Here is an 18,570-nt window from a genome sequence, read left to right on the forward strand (position 1 = left end):
CCCAGGAATTTTGCTGATTTGTTGGCTCGGCTGAAGGGTACGCCCGATGGAGGAAGCTTTCAAAATGAAGGATGAGGAGACTGCGAGAGAGCGGCAGGCGGGAGACTCGAGTAAGCCTGCAGTCGAAAAAAGGCCGAGAGAAGCTCGGTCGCATTCTCCATCCCCTCCTAGGCACAAGCATGTCCATACTCCTCTCTGGGTACGTAGGCAGAGAAGTCCGGACCTCAGAGTCTGGTGGGGTTCTCCACCGGGAAGATTCCGCAACTATGCCCCCCTTAATGCCTCGAAGACCCAGGTACTGATGGAGGTCAGGGAGCAGCTCCCTAGGCCAGAGAGGATGTGCACACACCCCGAGAAGCGCAACCCCAACAAGTTCTGTCTCTACCATCGCGACCACGGCCACGACATAGAGGAATGCATCCAGCTCCGAGACGAGATTGAAGAGCTCATCCGGCGAGGCCGACTCGACAGGTTCATTCGACGCCGGCCTGAGGTAGAGAAGATCGGCCAAAGGGCCCTGCCGCAACCTGAACCGCCAAGGAGGGAGGAGCAGCCCGGAGATCGGCCTCCAATCGTGACCATCGACTCCATCACCGGAGGCCCTCAAGGAGGAGCAGACCTTCCACAACCATGGAACTCGGAAAACCTGTAAATGTACTACTCACGACTTTACTTTGAATCGAATTTCCTTTCGACTTTGCATGTCTTTCCCTTTCGGCATGGACTTGTTACGATTGGGGCGACCCCTTCAAACAATTATAACAAGGTCATGTTAGGAACAGGAGGAGAACCTCGTCCTAACATGAGCAAAATGAAAGTCCGATTATTTTAAGGTCAGACTGAGGGAGAGGCCCATATAACGGCCCTTAAGCGCCCCCACAGCCATGTTAGGGACAGGAGGAGAACCACGCCCTAACATGAGCAAAGTCAAAGGCCCGATTCTCCTAGACCGGATGGGGGGAGAGGCCCTTCAACATCCTTACGCACCCCCACAGCCACGTTAGGGACAAGAGGAGAACCTCGCCCTAACGTGAGCAAAGTCAAAGGCCCGATTCTTTTAGATCGGATGGAGGGAGAGGCCCTACAACGCCCTTATGCACCCCCACGGCCACGTCAGGGATAGGAGGAGGACCTCGCCCTAACGTGAGCAAAGTTGAAGGTCCGGTTCTTCTTAGACCGGATGGGGGGAGAGGCCAAACAGCGCCCACATGTGCCCCCACAGCCATGTTAGGGATAGGAAGAGAACCTCGCCCTGATATGAGCAAAGTCAAAGGTCTGATTCTTTTAGACCGGACGGGGGGAGAGGCCATTGCGATGACCCCTATGTGCCCCCACAGCCCCATTGGGAACAGGATGGGAACCTCATCCTAACCCAAACCGAGATCGACCACATCAAGGATAGAGGGGGAACCTCATCCTAATGACGACAAGGACCCGACTACCCAATGAAATTGGATAAGGGGAAAAGTCCCCTCAATGGCACCTCTACACTTCTACGCGACCCCTTAAAAAGCAAGGGGAGGATCCTCACTCGAAAAGAGGAGGAGAATTGAAAAGGAAAGCAACGAATTACACCGACAGCAGACGGGAAACAAACCACACCAAGGACCTAAGGAACCTCATCTCAACAAAGACGGAAAGTTTCTACCTAACATCCCGGCCCCTAAGAAAGCTCTCGACACAGGTCAAGAAAACAACGACACCTTCGAGGCGATGTGGAATCCGGACCACCAAGCTCGAGCCTATGGCCACGGACGACAAGAAAAGCAAATCAGCGTGGCAATGATTGGGCACCTCCAGACGACATCGACGTCGGACTAGTCTTAAAGACAAGGAATTCGGCGGACGACAACTTGATACAACACACGGATGAGGTAACACAAAGTCTCCTTTTCATTTCATTCACAAAGTATACACTACAAAGCTCGGCAGGCTAAAGAAAGAAGAGCAAAACGACAAAAGCAAGACAAAACAACAAAAGAGAAAATGTATGCATGGAAAGATGGAAGGCCAAAAAGAGCCTAGGGAAGCTCTGCTCCTTCCGACCTCAAATTATCTGCTTCACCCCTTATCCAAGATTGCCTCAGATTTTCAACTTCTTCTTCTAGCTCTCCTTTTTCAGCAGCGCATCTTGGAGCGCCCGACGAAGCCGCTGGCTTTCGTTCTCTGCCTCTCGATGCCTCTTTCTCAGGACCTCGGACTCCACCTCCGCGTCCTTGACGGCCTGCTGCTCGCACGCCAGCTGGATCTTCAATTGCTGCAGCTCAGCCGTCCTCTCCCAAGGGTGACAGAAAGCCCTTCGATAGTTCTTCTTAGGGACTGGAGTTCATTGGAATCCCGAGAAGAAGTGAGCTGGGCCCTGTCGGCCAGCTGCCCTTGGAGACGGGCGACTTCGTCGGTCGCCACCCTGAGTCTCCCTTTATATTCATCCACCTGCCTGCGCCAGCCGGCCCGATGCACGTCATAGCTCACCTCGACATCCTGAAGCTGCTGCTGAAGGTCGGAGACCTTCTTCGACCACTCCCGATCGCCGTCGGCCCGAGCCAAGAGCCGGGACGAACTTCCCTCTAGTTGGCCAATCCTCTCCTGCACAGCTGACAGTTCCATCCTGAGAGAACTGATCTTGGCAGCTTGAGCCCAGATTCGATCGCTGGCGCTCTTCTTGTGTTCCTCAAGCTCCCTCGTGAAGTCCGCCTTCCTCCGACTGTATTCCATGATCCCCTTCACGTGGAGATTCCGAAAGTGGGTGGCCTCCGAGGTGGCTTCGGAATAACCCTCCCTTAACCTGCGAAGCTCGCCTTCGATCTTCTTCAACCCTTTTGTCAACTGAAGAACTTCTTTCTTCAGCCACTGGATCATGGACTTCAGTGAAATCCCCTGGGGCAAAGAAAGTGCTTCGACAGGACACTACCATCGAGAGATAAAAGCATCAAGGCGCGTCCCATTGCAGAAAGAAAAACAAAAAGGGGGAAGGAAGAAAAAAGAAGCCATCCACGACAAGAAATTTGACTTTATTGGGTGAATATTTCTTAAAGACAAAAAGAAAAGGAAAAATTACAAAAAAAAAATATATATATATATACAAGGTCGGAGGTCTCAAACCTCCGCAGTAGGAGTTGGGGAGCTCGATATCCCTGGAAGGGGGCTGCGGCAGCAGTAGTGGTAGGAGAGGGACCGGCCTCATCTTCAGACTCTTCATCCAAGAAACTGAGGTCGAGCTCGAGAAATTTTTTGGCCACCTTCTCCTGGCAGAGCTCGAACCCCTTGATGAATGCTTCCTGGCCGAATCGGACGTTCAGGTCTCTCATCTCCGCAAAGGCCTTGAACTCCTCTACCGCAAGACCCCTGGCCTTCGAGACCAGGATCGAAATCTGCTCCGCCAAATTGGCGACCTCGGCCTCCACCTTTCTCACCGTCTCCTCCGAGGTCTGCTTCTCTTCCTCCCGGGTCTGCTTTTCTTTCTCTAGGGCCTCCTGGAGGGCAACTACTTCAACGGCCTTTTCTTTGAGGCGAGCGACTTCAGCCCGGCGATGCTCCTCCGTCTGGATGGCATCCCTCCTCGCCTGGTTCGTCGCCTCGATGTTGGCAAGGAGCTGGTGCCCAATCTGCAAGGGCGGTTAGGGGATCAGAACAAGGGTCAGAAAGCTAATTAAATGAAGACTTGTTTACCTCGAGAAAGGACCCTAGAGAGTCCCAAACCCGCTGCTCAGGATCGGCGTGGTCGATCCTCTCGATGACTTCAGGCAGAATGCAACCGTCGATCAATCACTTGATCAAGTCCCTGTCATTGAAGGGATTCTCCAGCTCCTCTTCGGAACCAAGGGACTCCTCAACGACGGCTCGATGGCTACTCCCCCTGTGGGCCACCGACTTCCTCCTCATCCCCCTCTCGACTCCGGGCGCCTCCGTGGAACAGACCCCCAAAATGGGAGCCCCAGTCAATGGACTCCTTGAAGAGGCCCGGTGGGCCGTTGGTTCGACGTCCAAAGGAATGTCGATCGCGAGAGCCGCCTGGACAGGCACGGCCGAGCTCGTCTCCTCCACCCTGGCCTTCTTTGCTGATCCGGAGGCTACGGCACCTTTCCTTTTGTGGGCCTTGAGGCCCCTGGCGAGCATCCGTGCTGCTTCGACGTCCATTCTTAAAAAAAAAAAAAAAATCAGAAATCAGTAATGGGATGAAAAAGGAAGAAGTGACATGCAAAAAAAAAAAAAACAAAAGAAAAAAAAGAGAGAGAGAAGGAAAGAAGGGGGAAGAGAAAGCAAGAAAAAGAAGAAGGACGGAAGAAAAGAAGAGAAAAGAAAAGATGGAGTACTCGCAAGATCCTGGGGGCTCAAGCCGATGTTGAACAAAAATTGCTCTCTTAGAAGGTTTGGGAGGGAAGGAGCGGAATAGTCAAGAAGCTTCCGGGTGGCCTGAAGGTCGTCCTCCCCCAGACTGGGAGCCCGGCGGACAGAGTCCCTCAGAGAGCCCCAAGGGGGTAGGCCCAGCCTCAAAGTTGGGCAGTGGACGAAGAGGTATTTTTTCTTCCAGTTATGGATTAAAGAGGGAGCCCCTATCAGCAACCCCTTCTTGCCGAACTGAGGGGAGAAATACCACCAGTTCTTCACCGAAGGGTGATGCTTGAAGGTATAGAAGTGCCTAAACAGAGAGAGGGATGGCTGAACCTCGACTACGTGGCAAAGGGAGAGGAACTCTATCAAAAACCTAAAAGAATTCGGAGCAACTGAAGCTAAAGAGATATCTAGGAAGCGAAAAAGGGCGATGACAAAGGACGGGAGCGGAAGCAGAGTCCGACATGAAATGCCTCCTGATACAGGCAAAAACGACCGGGTGGGGGAGTGCTAACCCGGTCGGAGGGGCCAGGAAGCTCTAGGTCATACTCCGAAGGAACTCCATACTGAACCCTTATCAGTAGGAGTTCATCCGGAGTCAGGGAACAGGGAATAGCACCCGACGCAAAAATCGGACGAAGCCCGGACCCAGAAGTGGGTTCGTCTATAGGATGGGGCTCCTGGGGGGCTGAGGCGGAAGAACTCCCGAAACCGCTAGAGGCGGAGGTGCCGGAAGACATTTCGAACGACTTCAAATAAAGACCCTAAAGATTCTAAAGAAAACAGACGGGACAAGGGGCGAGAGGTTGCAGGAGACCAACTCAGAGGAATGCAACAGAAAAAAATAGAGGAGAAAAGGCCCCTAAGTGGCAAGAAGAAAAGAGAAGGTTCTGGGACTAACCTAGATCACCTTGAAAGATGTAGAGGGGCGAGGACAGGGACGACTCGAAAGATGCCTAGGGCAAAAAAGATGCCAAGGAGGGTCAGGACTCTCGGAGAAAAGGCGGATGCCGATAGGATTTTTCAGGCGGAAAGGTGGGTTTAAATAGACCCTGGGATCCGGTGCCATAATGATCGCGAATCCCCCAGGCCGACCCGCGCTCGACACGTGTCCCACATGCCACGGCGGGCGGCTAAAAGCGGCTGACAGCTGACGGGGCCATTACTGCACCATACCTGGGCCAACGTACCAGCGAAAATTCCGAAGGGTCCCTTCGAATCACCCCGATTCGAAAAGACTCCAGCACGTGCGCATTTAATGACAAAATATCTGGGGGCGACCGTACACAGGATTCAAGGGGATAACTTCGGCTGCGAAAATTTTTCTGTACTTCCTTCATTCAAAATTCGAACTCGAAAGTAGGGGGACTGGTGTTGGGTATAAAATACCCCCCCAGTCGAAGTTCGTGAGGGGAGTGACCCTCCGGGGTCCAACTGACTTCCGACCTCTGGCAACATCTCTTCAAACCTCTCGGACGGCCGAGCCTCCACTACACTCCTAAGTTTTGCCGACGGGTAGGCCCCCGCCAGTGTCGACCGGATTCTTCACGATGTCCAGACTCCTACGGGAGCCAGACCTCGCCCACGACCTCACCTGCAAGCTTCGCCCGAGCTCCTACGGGAGCCGGATCTAGTCCCCAACTCCGAATGCAGAAAGGCTTCGCCCGAACTCCTACGGGAGCCGGACTCCACCCATGACTCGAGCTGCAGGTAAACTTCCTCCGGACTCCTACGGGAGTTGGACCTCGTCCCTGACTCTAATTGCAAGTAAGCTTCGTCCGGACTCCTACGGGAGCCGGACTTCACCCTTGGCTGTGATTACAGGTAGGCTTCGCACGAGCTCCTACGGGAGCCGGATCTCGTCCCCAACTTCGAATGCAGAAAGGCTTCGCCCGGACTCCTACGGGAGTCGGACTCCGCCAACAACTCGAGCTATAGGTAAACTTCGTCCGGACTCCTACGGGAGCCGGACCTCGTCCCTGACTCTAATTGCAAGTAAGCTTTGTCCGGACTCCTACGGGAGCCGGACTTCACCCCTGACTGTGATTACAGGTAGGCTTCGTACGAGCTCCTACGGGAGCCGGATCTCGTCCCCAACCCGAATGCAGAAAGGCTTCGCCCGGACTCCTACGGGAGCCGGACTCCGCCCACGACTCGAGCTGCAGGTAAACTTTGTCCGGACTCCTATGGGAGCCGGACCTCATCCCTGACTCTAATTGCAAGTAAGCTTCGTCCGAGCTCCTACGGGAGCCAGACTTCACCCCTGACTGTGATTATAGGTAGGCTTCACCCGAGCTCCTACGGGAGTCGGATCTCGTCCCCAACTCTGAATGCAGAAAGGCTTCGCCCGAACTCCTACGGGAGTCGGACTCCGCCCACGACTCGAGCTGCAGGTAAACTTCATCCGGACTCCTACGGGAGTCAGACCTCCTCCCTGACTCTAATTGCAAGTAAGCTTCGTCCGGACTCCTACGGGAGCCGGACTTCACCCCTGACTGTGATTACAGGTAGGCTTCACCCGAGCTCCTACGGGAGCCGGATATCGTCCCCAACTCCGAATGCAGAAAGGCTTCGCCCAGACTCCTACGGGAGCCGGACTCCGCCCACGACTCGAGCTGTAGGTAGCCTTCACCCGAGCTCCTACGGGAGCCGGATCTCGTCCCCAACTCCGAATGCAGAAAGGCTTCGCCCGGACTCCTACGGGAGCCGGACTCCACCCACGACTTGAGCTGCAGGTAAACTTCATCCGGACTCCTACAGGAGCCGGATCTCGTCCCTGACTCTAATTGCAAATAAGCTTCGTCCGAGCTCCTACGGGAGCCGGACTTCACCCCTGACTGTGATTACAGGTAGGCTTCGCCCGAGCTCCTACGGGAGTCGGATCTCGTCCCCAGCTCCGAATGCAGAAAGGCTTCGCCCGGACTCCTATGGGAGCCGGACTTCGCCCACGACTCGAGCTGCAGGTAAACTTCATCCGAACTCCTACAGGAGTCGGACCTCATCCCTGACTCTAATTGCAAGTAAGCTTCATCCGGACTCCTACGGGAGCTGGACTTCACCCCTGACTGTGATTACAGGTAGGCTTCGCTTGAGCTCCTACGGGAGCTGGATCTCGTCCCCAACTCTGAATGCAGAAAGGCTTCGCTCGGACTCCTACGGGAGCCGGACACCACCCATGACTCGAGCTGCAGGTAAACTTCGTCCGGACTCCTACGGGAGCCGGACCCCGTCCCTGACTCTAATTGCAAGTAAGCTTCGTCCGGACTCCTACGGGAGCCGGACTTCACCCCTGACTGTGATTATAGGTAGACTTTGCCCAAGCTCCTGTGGGAGCCGGATCTCGTCCCCAACTCCAAATGCAGAAAGGCTTCGCCCGGACTCCTACGGGAGCCGGACTCCACCCACGACTCGAGCTGCAGGTAAACTTCGTCCGGACTCCTACGGGAGCCGGACCTCGTCCCTAACTCTAATTGCAAGTAAGCTTCGTCCGGACTCCTACGGGAGCCGGACTTCACCCCTGACTGTGATTACAGGTAGGCTTCACCCGAGCTCCTACGGGAGCCGGATCTCGTCCCCAACTCCGAATGCAGAAAGGCTTCACCCGGACTCCTATGGGAGCTAGACTCCGCCCACGACTCGAGCTGCAGGTAAACTTCGTCCGGACTCCTACGGGAGCCAGACCTCGTCCCTGACTCTAATTACAAGTAATCTTCGTCCGGACTCCTACGGGAGCCGGACTTCATCCCTGACTGTGATTATAGATAGACTTCGCCCGAGCTCCTACGGGAACCGGATCTCGTCCCCCAACTTTGAATGCAGAAAGGCTCCGTCCGGACTCCTACGGGAGCCGGACTCCACCCACGACTCGAGCTGCAGGAAGACTTCACCTGGGCTCCTACGGGAGCTGGATTTCATCCCCGACTTCGACGGAAAGAAGACTCCATCCGGGCTCCTGCGAGAGCCGTGCTCCAAGCTCCTCTCAAATGGGTAGCCAGTCACATCTCCCCATCAAACACCCCAGCCAAACTCCGGCCGATAGGCCTGGACCCCCTGGCAGGCCGCAGCAATGGCCACGACTCTGCTCCACCTCCTGCGACGGATTCCATGCGGCCCCATCACTCCCTGACAGGCCGTAATAATGACCACGATCCTGCTCCACTTCCCGCGATGGATACCGCACGATTCTTCCATTCTCTGGCAAGTCACAACAATGGATGCCGCTCCGCTCTCCGTTGCAGACTCCACGTGGCACGCCCCGGTGATAGCCACGGATCCGCTCCACTACTCTCCGCAACAAATTTTTCTTAACTCTGGATGGCCCACTGCCAGATGGTTATAGGCATCGCTATCAGTTTGTTGCCCCCTCCACCTATAAAAAGGGAGACCCCAGATATGTTACTCTATAAGCTCTCATTTTTACCTAGAAACTCTGCTACAATTTTCGTTCGAGCACTCCATTCTTGTTGAGGCAGAGAACTGACTTGAGCGTCGGAGGGTCTTGCCGGAGCAACTCCACCTCCGATTTAGACTTCTTTTGCAGGTCCCAACGGCGACCGCGACTCCAGCTCCTCCGGCATAGGTGGATTTTTGCACCAATAAACTCCTTGATCTTGACTGTAGAATCAACTTCTTGATCTGCAGCCTTCTTCTCCTTATTCTTCGCTTTGAAAAAAGATCACCTCCACCTTTGGTGTGTAGAAGAGTGGGATGCCCAACCCTTAGGTGTGGGAAAGAGAAAAGAGAAGAGGAGAGGCATGGAGAAGGGAGAGGGAAAGTTTTTGCTTCATAAAATTCAACTAATTAGAAATCCTAAGAGACCTCTTTATATAGGCTCTATCTTGACTCAAAAGAGGAATCCAATTAACTTAAAAAGGTACATCCTTATCTCATAAGAATATTCTATCTTTTTAATCTGATTTTTTTAATAAATCAGACTTAGTTGGCATATAATCAGTCCCTTTAGGCAAATATAAAGGGTGCCCCATCTCACATAGGGTAGGTAGTTGGGGCGCCAACTTTTGATGCCCTACTCTAGGGTTTTGTTCAAGAGAGAGGGTGTGGCCTGTCTCTCTCTCTCCTCCATGCCAATCCATAAGAGAGGGTAGGCCCCTCTCACATATCCAAGGGTTGGCACCCATGGTCCTGCCAAAAAGGGAGGTAGGTGCCACCCATTCTTTCCATCTATTCTACATACCACTTAGAGATAATTAGAAGTTAATATAGAGATAATAAGAAGATAATTTAGCCAACTAATTGACTTAATCAAATCCTTTTAGGCTCATAATTAAAAACCCAATTAAATCTAAATGAATTTAAGTTAGGTTCAAGGCTATGGACTTGATCCAATTGAAGTCTCTAGAAGAATTAGATTTAACCATGTGCTAGCATGATTCTCTTAAACCCGATAGGATTTCAATAAATCCTAATCCAATTAGAACTTCATAAGCCCAACTAGTAAATTCAGGATTAAATCTCTTAATATATGATCCCATAGATTTCATTCTATTTGGTAGTGAGATATATTGTAATCTCTATCACAATATCATCGAAACTCTTTTCGATGGATTGAAATATTTTTAATTCTACCCTTCAAGGGTCATCGATCATCAATGATGCCCAATGAGTCCTACAATCCACCAGTGACACCTAACAGTATGTAGTAATAATCCAGTAAAATAAAACTATGAACCCTTAGGTGTAGTCATCGTATGATTTAGTCCTTCTATGATGAGTTTCGATTTGACGGAGATCATGGAGAACTCATCAGACCTCATTGTCAGTTATATGCTAGATTTGCTCGACTCGAGTTCACTTGTGAATCCCATGAAAACTCTTTTTCAGTATTCACACTTGCTTTGACTAAAAACTTTCTGAACTCAATCTCGTAAATCACATAGGACTTCTCCTTTTCTACCAAGATCGATAGATTCCTTCTAGGTATATTCTACTCCAAGCAGCGAATCTGAATCCATTATAGTCAACATACACAGCAAGGATCTGAATGACTAGGGTACAAGAGAACGTACAGTCAAACTTAGTAACCCCGCTATAAATAGCCAATGACACTGCAAGTCAAAAGATCACTCACACCACTACAGCATCGAGAAGACATTGACGAGTGAGTAGATATCCATGTGGTTCTCATGTTGGTCATGCTTAGTATAAATTATTCTCTAACAACCACCCACACCTCACCCCAGTGTCCCTATACTGCAGATCCAAGACTCATCTGCCCACAAGAGAGGTGAACTGTGCATCGATCTCAAATAGATTGATCACTATCCTCCGTGATGATCCTTTGATCGAGAGCATTTAGAAATCAACCACTAATTAATGTATGTCTCAAATTTTTAATATTTTAAGAATATATAAAAATTATCTTTATTAATTTTTAAGATAAATCATGGTCACATAAATATGATTGAAATAAAAAAAACTTTTATTGATAATAAAAAATTATAAGTACAAGTTTAAGCTCTAAAATTACATAATGTGTCAGCCAATAATTGGCTTCTAAGACACAAATCTAATAAAGAAAATATGCAGTCAAACTAAGTAACCTTACTGTGAATAGCCAATACACCATAGATCAAAGGAGTAATCACACTATTGTGATATCGAAAAAATTACTGACGACTGAGTAGACATCCAAGTGATTTCTTGTATTGGTCATGCTCAATACAAATTATTCTCTAACAACCACCTATACTCTCAATCTAGTGTCTCCACACCACAGATTCGAGACTCATCTGTCTAAAAAGAAAGATAATCCGTGCATCGATCTTGAATAGATTGATAACTATCCTCCATGATGATCCTTCGATCAGAAGCATTTAGAAATTAATCACTAATAATGTATGTCTCAAATTTTTAACACTTTGAGAATATACAAAATCATCTTTGTTAATTTTTAAGACAAATCATAGACACATATGATATGATTAGTTATAAAAACTGCCCATCAAGTACAAAATATGTCCTAGAAAAAGGTATATGTTAGTCAAAATTGACTTTTAAGGCACACATCTAACAAACTTTCACTTTCACTAAAGCCAATTTGTCATATACCTAAGCCCCATCTTTTGAAGACAGGCTTCGATGTTTAGCTGGCTAAGTGACTCGGGCCCACCACATCTTATGTGGAATTTGCTCTCTGTACCTTCATATATTTCTCTTGAGGTAATCACATATATTCCTGCTCTATGTGCATGGATTTTTGGTGAGACTTTGGCTCCTTAGTGAGGGCTATGGATCATTATTTTTGTAGTGCAATGTCATAGCATCTAATAGTATAACATCTAGTTCCACAACTATCATAAGAATCAGAACACATCCTGCACACTTATAGCATATTCAGCATCCATTAGTCGATTGCCTGGAATCCTTCCAACATACCAAACCAACATAACTAAAGAATATATGCTAATATGGATATTCTACTATCAGTATCAGTACATCCTCCCAGTCTTAGCTCTAACCCTTTTTCAAAGATGTGGAATAATCTCTTGGTGCTTCTCAAGTATTTAGAGATAATTTTTACAGCAATCCAATGCTTTCAGTCTGGATTCAACTAATATCTGCTCGTGACTTTTACAGCAAGATATATCAAGTCGAGTACATAGCATGGTATACACCCATGGCCAAGAGAATAATGGATCCCTCTTGAAGGTCTCAATATTGAACCCTTTCAGTACCTCTTCTATGTACTTGTCTGTGAAAACCAAACATCCTTTTAGGATTTATCACTATAAACCTTTATTCTCAAAATACAGGATATTTGACCTAGATCTTTAAAAAAAAAATTCTATATGCAACCACATCATAGCCTATGTCAGTATGGAACCCTCCCACTAATCTTCATGTAACTACATGATTCCTCACATCATCTCATCATAGTTTTTGAGATCATCCCTATATTCTCAATCTTTCTCGAGAAATACTTTCTCTGAATCCTTTATAAGAATACCAAATACCTTTCTAAATAATGAAAGATCCTACTAGATCTACGAGATGGAGGAGGTACTACATATACTGGCTCATCTTGAATAGGTTGTATAGATCCTGTGACTCGTTCTTTAGAAATTCTCTCTTTGAGTTTATCCTCTCACTGTTTCTAAGAAAACAGTATGATTACTCACAATCACATTGTGAACCATTGGAAGGAGAAAGTGACATCCCAAATTTTTTTGGGATACTCCATAAATGAGCTTTTATAGACCTATTCTCTAACCTGTCCACCATATCATATCTCTTATGGTGTGGTAAAATCAACTTTAGAGGATACTTAATCTAAATTTTAGAAATTAAACTTTATTCCTAAAGAAATAATAGTTAAATTAGTGATATTCATGATGGACCAGACCATAGCTCATACAGCGCCATTGCTCCTCACAGATACCCTATTGAGCTGAGGTGTATAAGGAGAATCCCATCATGAAACTATGCCATTATCTTTAGATAATCGATAATTTTTTTATTTGGTATTGCATCCACGATCGGATCAAAGTACCTTTAAGATTTTTTCGATTTATTTTTCTACTTCACATCTGAATTCTTTGAACCTTTCAAAGTCTTCAGATTTGTATCTCATATATATACCGATACCATGACTGCTCTTCGGTAAAGGTGATGAAGTAGTAATAATCTCCTAGTCTGGCTCATCAAATGGGTCATGCACATCATATGTGTACTAGGGTAAGTATCTTAGTGGTCTTATCTCTTTATCCCATAAAAGACAGTTGGGTCATTAATCCTCAAAAAGATGGTTCACAAACTAGACATGACTTAACGGTCAATGAGCTCAAAAGCTTATTTTTTTCAGTCGGCAAATTATTTCTTCTCATATATGGCCTAGCTAAAAGAACCATCTATATACTTCAGGTTATTTGGTTCTGAATCTCTCAGATCTAATGACATTCACTATTTGTTCAAATAAGTTCATAAATGCATCACCATACAAATGATAAAGAACTAAATCCAAAATGATAATCACCGAGGTTAGGTGCCCACGGCTATAGTGCAATTTTTGCACCATTACTGACTCAAAAGAGTCACTTCACCTTCCCTCAGTCTTCTTCCTTCCTTAAACCTTATACTAAAGTGCGTAATATGCACTAAAGTCTAATGAAAAAAAGAAAAGCGTAAGATCAGATTTGAGCAATTCGACATACCTTCCAAAGGCATGTCAATATTTTGTTAGGTTCTCCAAGTATGTACCTTTGAGTTTTTCAAGATCCTTTAGTTACTAGCATATTGATCAATTCAGTTAAGGTACTATAATATTTATTCATATAATAATTTTATAAACTACTTATATGAATCAGGGATTGCAGGATCAAATTCATTAGCAATTTTTTATGCATGATCACATCGAGATTCTCAAGTTCTTCAATACTTTTGATCATTGTCAAACAGCGATTATGGACAAACTGCCCATCATGCATCTCATGCATTGTGTGATTCTGATCATCTCATAACTATTACAAATGAATCAACATGTATTGACAGTCTACATATCCTTATGCATACATTAAATTTCATCAACTATGGAGTCTAATTTATAGCACCTAATCTAATTATCAATATCCAACTATTTGTCAAGTATAGCTCGTTGACTATAGATTGAACAAGTTGATGATATTGGATTAACCTGATCAAAAACATGGTTTAATTTCTAAAAGCTAAGAATTATTTTTAGATTTTTGAACCAAAATATGTAATTAATTTTGATTAAGTGATTGATATCTAAGATTTGAGCTAGAGGGTTGAAAGCTGACAGAATTGATCATAGAAAATAAAGATTTAATTAGATGATTGTACTTGTAATAGTTTGTTCTAGGGACTTTAAAAATAAACAAAAATTTCTTACTAATTTTTTGAGTCTCTCACACTCTTCGATTGGAGAAACAAAAATTTTAACACGATAAGTGATTTTAGTGAGTGCTGCGGTCCCATCCATGTATGGCATCTCACCTAACAGTTATTGGTGACACATATACCATTGTAAGGATAATACTTTGTCCAAATGCTTCTTCAAACATGTTGTAGCGATTTGGTCTCTAAATCCTGTGGCCTCATCTAACAGTTATTGGTATACTTTTTAGTTAAGTCCGATCCATTGTTCACCAGTGAATGCAAAATCGTTATTGGATCCCTCACCTAACAGTTATTGGATCCAACCCCATTTTTATCCTGAGGTATCTAATGTCAATAGAGTAGTTATGCCTTTCCGATACAATCGAACCACTGTAACCAACCGAGAATGATCAACATCAGAAAAGGCACCGCATCTCTATAGCGGTGGAAGACTCATACACTTAATATTTAGTGAGGAGATATAGGTTCAAGTCTCTTCTAATTAGTCACATACATCTGATGTAATGACTAATCTGGTTTGGGTCAGCACATCTCATGTCTGATCAATCTAATCGGCATGGATAACTCGAGTCAACAAGTAACCTAATATAAAATATAATCTCTCAAAATGGCCAGGTAAGTGAAGATGAGTGGGGGTCCCCCATTGCTTTCTTTAGACACCAATAAATTGGTTAGATCAGATAATAAAATCAATTAAAGAACCACCATCTAAGACTTATTTTAGACACCAAATTAGTTGATTAAAATTAATTAGGTTAACCTATAGACCTAGGCTCGAACTGCTGAGCCAAATTTGATTTTGATTTAATTAATTCATATCATATATGAATCAATTTGACCAACTATAACTAAATTCAATTTTGAGCCCCTTTGATTTAATCCCAACCAACTCTTGATTAGGTTTGATCAACTGCTCAAAATCAGAAAGGACACTAACCTGATCTAATCAATGATCTTAGTTGTAGTTTAGTCTCTAAATCTAATTTGTTCAACCCATGCCCGAATCTAATTTTTATATATTAAAATTTAGATCTTAAATTTATAATTTTAGATCTTATAACTCTGAATCTTAATTCTTAACTAAGTGCATTATGTATATGGGTTTAAGTTTAGATCTCAAAATAATTTCTGATCTAAATAATTTATATTGTATCTCATATAATTTTGTTGTCTGCAGAATCGAGTCAACTTATCTTGATACTCAAATTGACTTATCATAGTGAGTCGGCACAACACTGAGACAAATAGAAACTTGTAGACCTAGCCTGTATAATTGAGTCAGCTCATCAGCAAATGAGTCGACCAATCAGAGTCTCGAGTTGACTCTAACAAAATAAATCAACTCACCAAGCACTCGAGTCAACCTAATCAAGAATCGAATCGACTCCACAAGCGTACCAGTCATCGTTTCATTATTTCATGCAAACAGAATCTAGGGTTTTGGATTTAAGATTTTGTAGAAATTAAGTTTTAGATCGTATGTCAAAACAATATATCACATATAATATTTAATGATTTAAAATATATAAAAATATATATATAATCTAATTTAAATCTAAAATATGTAATGCATATAATTTTTTGTTTGCTATTCATCTTCATAAGAAACATCACAATCGATACCCCTACACGTCATAAGAGAAATCCATCGAATGGGTAAGAGAGAGACTTAAATCTCTTCTTCTTCTTATGACTGGATGGCCATGGCGATTATTTCAATTCGATTACTAAGCTATTAAGAGATTAATTTAACATATCATATATGTAATTAATTAAAAATCAAATCTAATTATCTTTCACATGTCAAACATATGAGCAATAATTTTGAATCTATGTATGTATGAAATAATTTTAGTAATCATTCTAGATCTAAATTAAATCTTAATCAATATATTCAGATCTAAAATTAATTTTAGATCTGAATAACTCATAATTTATTTTAGATCTGAATAACTCATGATTTATTTTAGATCTGAAATAATTTCAGATCTGAAATAATCCTGTAATCATATTACAACATACGGAAAATTTAGATCTAACATTAATTGATGTTCTATATCGTCCTAGGACAACCATTCAGCATAACAAGATTATGCAAGGATAACCTTATTTTAGAATGGTGTGAAATATCTAACTAACCTTCAAATCTGATTTTTGCAAATCAAACTTCAAATCTGAGGAGTTTTCATATTCGTATTAGAATCTGACTCTGATACCACTATTAAAATGCGCTATGATTTTGTACGTATAGTTTAAAATTTTTTTTTAAAATTTTATGCAGTGAAAATAAATAAATTAAAATATTTTTAATTTAATACATATACCAGATCAGATCTAAAAATCATGCTAAGGATCTTGACACGAACAAAAGATCTTGATCTAAAATTTGAAAAGAAAAACAAACATCAGCAAAATAAAATCAGAGATCAGATCTTCATACCTTCGGATGCTACAAATGTCTGGAGTTTCGATCATTGCCGCGCATGCGCCTGACTTCTGCTAGTATCCTTACGGAGATGTCTGATCAGAGCATCGAGATTATTGATGTGCTAGCACCTTACAGATCTCGCTCTTCAACTTTGAATCTACATCTCTTCTTCTAGATCTCGAAAAAGATAATCACTGCGCAAATTCATTCACGCTGATCCGACGGAATCTAAACCAGATCACTAAGAAGGAAAGAGGAACTTTTCTTCTTCTCTTCTTCTCTCTTTTTCTCTTTTAGATCTGATCTCCATTAGATCTTGGATGTTGGGGTGAAAAAAGAAAGAAAGAAGGCATTGAGAAAGATTGTACGGCAGGAAAGAAAAACATCTCCTAAATAGCGCACGCCACCTCTCTTCTCTCTTAATTTTTGTCACACAAAAAGAAAGCCCTCATGCCCCAAAAGAGATAGGATCAGATCTTATCAAATAAAGATAGTGTGGCATGGAAAATATGGAAGAAAAGAGGATGTGCGACAAAGAAAAATGCATGAGATCTCTCATGTAATTCTTAGCGCATGCCCCCACCTTTTCCAATGTTTTTGTTGCACAAAAAAATATCCCACTCCCCTTTCTAATCAGATCAGAATGTCTTCTTGATAAGGCATCTATTCAAATCAAATTTGGATAGTTGTCTTAAGATAAGAGAGTCCCAGAAAGATGGGGCGCCAACTATTGGCGCCCCTCCATCCTTCACGCACGTAAAACAAAAAAGGGGGTGCATCTCCACGTGCTCCCACCCCTTTTCTATATGAGATTTGGATAGAGAGTCTCAAAAAACTTGAGCTCTATGAGTCATGATTCATCTGGTTCAAATTAGATCTCAATCGGATTCAAATCGAGTCCGAATCGAATTGAATTCGAAAGGCTGTCAAACTTGATCCAATCAAACTTAAAATCCAAATTTGATTTGGATAATTAAACTCAATTAACATTAAATTAAATCAAATCTAATTAAATTAAAATAAATTAATTAGAACTTGATCCATAATTTAATCAGTCCAAAATAAATTGCATTTACAATTAAGTCTTTGCGCTAACAATTAGCAGCTGCCAAAATTGTAATATTTACAAAACTAGTAGTTTCTAAAATTCAAACTATCAATGTAATTGATAATTCGAATATGATTCAAACCATTAATCAGGTCATGTTCCTTTTATGTGTGATCCCTCAGGTTCTATTCTGTCTGGTAGTGAGATATACCATGATCTCCATCACAGTATCATTGAAACTCCTTTCGATGGACTGGAATGATTCTGACTCACCTCAACAAGGATCGTTGATCCGAAAACGATCCTAGTAAGTTCTTACGATCCACCAGTGACGCCTAGCAGTATGTAGTGGCAATCTAACAAAATGAAAAAGATAAACCCCTAGGTGTAGTTATCATGTAATACAATCCCTCTATCGTGAGTCCCAACTAGATGGAGGTCATGAAAAACTCGTCAAACTTCATCGTCAGTCATATGCTAGATTGGCTCGATTCGAATTCATCTATGAATTCCATAAAAATTTTTTTTTAATATTCACTCTTGCTTTGGTCAGAGATTTTTTGAACTCAGTCTTGCGAATCACATAGGACTATTCTTTTTCTATTAAGATCGATAGATTCCATCTAGGTGCATCCTACTCTAAACAGTGAACTTAAACCTATAATGGCCAACATACACAACAAAAATCCGAATGGCTAGGGACCAAGAAAATATGTAATCAAACTAAGTAGCCTCGCTGTGAATAGCCAACACACCGTAGGTCAAAGAAACAATCACACCACTGTAGCATTGAGAAAACTACTGATAAATCAGTAGACATCCAAGTAGTTTTTTATATTGATCACGCTCAGTGCAAGTTGTTCTCTAACAACCACCTGCACTCTCA

Source organism: Elaeis guineensis, chromosome 14 (assembly GCF_000442705.2).
Source record: "Elaeis guineensis isolate ETL-2024a chromosome 14, EG11, whole genome shotgun sequence".
Classification (NCBI taxonomy): domain Eukaryota; kingdom Viridiplantae; phylum Streptophyta; class Magnoliopsida; order Arecales; family Arecaceae; genus Elaeis; species Elaeis guineensis.